The sequence below is a fragment of the Notolepis coatsorum genome (assembly GCF_963971535.1).
Source record: "Notolepis coatsorum genome assembly, chromosome: 2".
NCBI classification, from domain to species: domain Eukaryota; kingdom Metazoa; phylum Chordata; class Actinopteri; order Aulopiformes; family Paralepididae; genus Notolepis; species Notolepis coatsorum.
In genome coordinates, this window is record NC_140166.1 from 25,438,284 (window position 1) to 25,444,283 (window position 6,000).

A 6,000-nucleotide genomic window follows, 5' to 3' on the forward strand; every position below is an offset into this window, starting at 1 on the left:
CTTATTACAGCTCTAATAATGATACAACAATATATAAAGATGACTTATTACAGCTCTAATAATGATGAATAATATATAAAGATGACTTATTACAGCTCTAATAATGATGAACAATACATAAAGATGACTTGTTACAGCTCGAATAATGATGAACAATATATAAAGATGACTTATTACAGCTCTAATAATGATGAACAATACATAAAGATGACTTATTACAGCTCTAATAATTATGAACAATACATAAAGATGACTTATTACAGCTCTAATAATGATGAACAATACATAAAGATGACGTATTACAGCTCTAATAATGATGAACAATACATAAAGATTACGTATTACAGCTCTAATAATGATGAACAATAGATAAAGATGACTTATTACAGCTCTAATAATGATGAACAATACATGAAGATGACTTATTACAGCTCTAATAATGATGCAACAATATATAACGATGACTTATTACAGCTCTAATAATGATGAACAATATATAACGATGATTTATTACAGCTATAATAATGATGCAACAATATATAAAGATGATTTAATACAGTTCTAATGATGAATATTATATAAATATGACTTATTACAGCTCCAATAATGATGAACAATACATAAAGATGATGTATTACAGCTCTAATAATGATGAACAATACATAAAGATGACTTATTACAGCTCTAATAATGATGAACAATACATAAAGATGATTTATTACAGTTCTAATGATGAATAATATATAAAGATGACTTATTACAGCTCTAATAATTATGAATAATATATAAAGATGACTTATAACAGCTTTAATAATGATGAACAATACATAAAGATGACTTATTACAGCTTTAATAATGATGAAAAATACATAAAGATGACTTATAGCTCTAATAATGATGAACAATACATAAATATGACTTATTACAGCTCTAATAATGATGAACAATACATAAAGATGACTTATTACAGCTCTAATAATGATGAACAATACATAAAGATGATTTATAACAGTTCTAATAATGAATAATACGTAAAGATGACTTATTACAGCTCTAATAATGATGATGAATATATAAAGATGACTTATTACAGCTTTAATAATGATGAACAATACATAAAGATGACTTATTACAGCGTTAATAATGATGAACAATACATAAAGATGACGTATTACAGCTTTAATAATGATGAACAATACATAAAGATGACTTATTACAGCTCTAATAATGATGAACAATACATAAAGATGACTTATTACAGCTCTAATAATGATGAACAATACATAAAGATGACGTATTACAGCTCTAATAATGATGAACAATACATAAAGATGATGTATTACAGCTCTAATAATGATGAACAATACATAAAGATGACTTATTACAGTTCTAATGATGAACAATATATAAAGATGACTTATTACAGCTCTAATAATGATGAACAATATATAAAGATGACTTATTACAGCTCTAATAATGATGAACAATATATAAAGATGACTTATTACAGCTCTAATAATGATGAACAATACATAAAGACGACGTATTAGAGCTCTAATAATGATGAACAATACATAAAGATGACTTATTACAGCTCTAATAATTATGAACAATATATAAAGATGACTTATTACAGCTCTAATAATGATGAACAATATATAAAGATGACTTATTACAGCTCTAATAATGATGAACAATATACAACGATGATTTATTACAGCTATAATAATGATGCAACAATATATAAAGATGATTTATTACAGTTCTAATGACGAATATTATATAAATATGACTTATTACAGCTCCAATAATGATGAACAATACATAAAGATGATGTATTACAGCTCTAATAATGATGAACAATACATAAATATTACTTATTACAGCTCTAATAATGATGAACAATACATAAAGATGACTTATTACAGTTCTAATGATGAATAATATATAAAGATGACTTATTACAGCTCTAATAATTATGAATAATATATAAAGATGACTTATAACAGCTTTAATAATGATGAACAATACATAAAGATGACTTATTACAGCTTTAATAATGATGAAAAATACATAAAGATGACTTATAGCTCTAATAATGATGAACAATACATAAATATGACTTATTACAGCTCTAATAATGATGAACAATACATAAAGATGACTTATTACAGCTCTAATAATTATGAACAATACATAAAGATGACTTATTACAGCTCTAATAATGATGAACAATACATAAAGATGACGTATTACAGCTCTAATAATGATGAACAATACATAAAGATTACATATTACAGCTCTAATAATGATGAACAATATATAAAGATGACTTATTACAGCTCTAATAATGATGAACAATACATGAAGATGACTTATTACAGCTCTAATAATGATGCAACAATATATAAAGATGACTTATTACAGCTCTAATAATGATGAACAATACATAAAGATGACGTATTACAGCTCTAATAATGATGAACAATACATAAAGATGACTTATTACAGCTCTAATAATTATGAACAATATATAAAGATGACTTATTACAGCTCTAATAATGATGAACAATATATAAAGATGACTTATTACAGCTCTAATAATGATGAACAATATATAAAGATGATTTATTACAGTTCTAATGATGAATATTATATAAATATGACTTATTACAGCTCCAATAATGATGAACAATACATAAATATGACTTATTACAGCTCTAATAATGATGAACAATACATAAAGATGACTTATTACAGCTCTAATATTGATGAACAATACATAAAGATGACTTATTACAGCTCTAATAATGATGAATTTGATTTGATTTGATTTGAAGTCTTTATTTAAAACATGCAATGAATACAACAAACAATAACAAAAAAGAAAAAACAACTCAATCTGCATGTTCGAAAAGGAGTAGGAAGAAGTATACACTTATTTAATCCTACCCCTTTTCCACTACTCAAATGAGTGTACTATTTTAAACATAAAAAAGAAAAGAAAAAAATATATATATATATATGCAAACTATATATGTATAAAATAAAATAAAATAGAAAACAAAATAAAAATGTAAACACCCGTGAATATCAAGTCCCTTCTTCATCCCTGTACCTTGTGAACATAATTTCCTTATACATCAGTTTGAATTGTCTCATGTTTGGACCTTGCTTTAGCACCACATTTAGACTGTTCCACAGTTTCACTCCACATATTGAGATGCAGTGTTTTCTCATGGTAGTGCGTACGTTTAGCACCTTTAAATTGTGTTCTCCCCTCAGATTATAACCCCCCTCCCTATCAAAGAACAATTATTGAATGTTTCTTGGAAGTGCATGACTTTTTGCTTTATACATTAATTGTGCCGTTTTAAATTCCACAAGATCATTTAACTTCAATGTCTTTGACTCCAGAAACAATATGTTAGTGTGATCACGATAACCTGCAATGTGAACTATCCTTATGGCCCTTTTTTGGAGTATAAAAAGTGGTTGTAGTGTAGACTTATAATTGTTTCCCCAGACTTCAGCACAGTAATTTAAATATGGTAAAACTAGTGAACAGTAGAGAATGTAGAGTGATTTTCTATCCAGGATGTGCTTTACTTTACTCATGACTGAAATGCTTCGTGAGAGTTTAGATTGGGCATGTTTTATGTGAGGTTTCCAACAGATTTTATGGTCTATTATTACACCTAGGAATTTATTTTCATAAACTCTTTCAATAATCACATCATTTATTTTAACTTGTACCTGAGTATCCAATCTACAGTTTCCAAACAACATAATTTTAGTTTTGCTCAAGTTCAATGATAATTTGTTTCTATCAAACCATTCCTTCAATTTCTTCATTTCAGATGTGATGACCTCTAAAAGCTGCTGGACATTCTCACCAGAAAAAAAAAGATTAGTGTCATCCGCAAATAAAATACATTTAAATATATTGGATACTTTACATATCTCGTTAATGTACAAGAACAATACATAAAGATGATTTATTACAGTTCTAATAATGAATAATATGTAAAGATGACTTATTACAGCTCTAATAATGATGAATAATATATAAAGATGACTTATTACAGCTTTAATAATGATGAACAATACATAAAGATGACTTATTACAGCTTTAATAATGATGAACAATACATAAATATGACTTATTACAGCTCTAATAATGATGAACAATACATAAAGATGACTTATTACAGCTCTAATAATGATGAACAATACATAAAGATGATTTATAACAGTTCTAATAATGAATAATACGTAAAGATGACTTATTACAGCTCTAATAATGATGATGAATATATAAAGATGACTTATTACAGCTTTAATAATGATGAACAATACATAAAGATGACTTATTACAGCGTTAATAATGATGAACAATACATAAAGATGACGTATTACAGCTTTAATAATGATGAACAATACATAAAGATGACTTATTACAGCTCTAATAATGATGAACAATACATAAAGATGACTTATTACAGCTCTAATAATGATGAACAATACATAAAGATGACGTATTACAGCTCTAATAATGATGAACAATACATAAAGATGATGTATTACAGCTCTAATAATGATGAACAATACATAAAGATGACTTATTACAGTTCTAATGATGAACAATATATAAAGATGACTTATTACAGCTCTAATAATGATGAACAATATATAAAGATGACTTATTACAGCTCTAATAATGATGAACAATATATAAAGATGACTTATTACAGCTCTAATAATGATGAACAATACATAAAGACGACGTATTAGAGCTCTAATAATGATGAACAATACATAAAGATGACTTATTACAGCTCTAATAATTATGAACAATATATAAAGATGACTTATTACAGCTCTAATAATGATGAACAATATATAAAGATGACTTATTACAGCTCTAATAATGATGAACAATATACAACGATGATTTATTACAGCTATAATAATGATGCAACAATATATAAAGATGATTTATTACAGTTCTAATGACGAATATTATATAAATATGACTTATTACAGCTCCAATAATGATGAACAATACATAAAGATGATGTATTACAGCTCTAATAATGATGAACAATACATAAATATTACTTATTACAGCTCTAATAATGATGAACAATACATAAAGATGACTTATTACAGTTCTAATGATGAATAATATATAAAGATGACTTATTACAGCTCTAATAATTATGAATAATATATAAAGATGACTTATAACAGCTTTAATAATGATGAACAATACATAAAGATGACTTATTACAGCTTTAATAATGATGAAAAATACATAAAGATGACTTATAGCTCTAATAATGATGAACAATACATAAATATGACTTATTACAGCTCTAATAATGATGAACAATACATAAAGATGACTTATTACAGCTCTAATAATTATGAACAATACATAAAGATGACTTATTACAGCTCTAATAATGATGAACAATACATAAAGATGACGTATTACAGCTCTAATAATGATGAACAATACATAAAGATTACATATTACAGCTCTAATAATGATGAACAATATATAAAGATGACTTATTACAGCTCTAATAATGATGAACAATACATGAAGATGACTTATTACAGCTCTAATAATGATGCAACAATATATAAAGATGACTTATTACAGCTCTAATAATGATGAACAATACATAAAGATGACGTATTACAGCTCTAATAATGATGAACAATACATAAAGATGACTTATTACAGCTCTAATAATTATGAACAATATATAAAGATGACTTATTACAGCTCTAATAATGATGAACAATATATAAAGATGACTTATTACAGCTCTAATAATGATGAACAATATATAAAGATGATTTATTACAGTTCTAATGATGAATATTATATAAATATGACTTATTACAGCTCCAATAATGATGAACAATACATAAATATGACTTATTACAGCTCTAATAATGATGAACAATACATAAAGATGACTTATT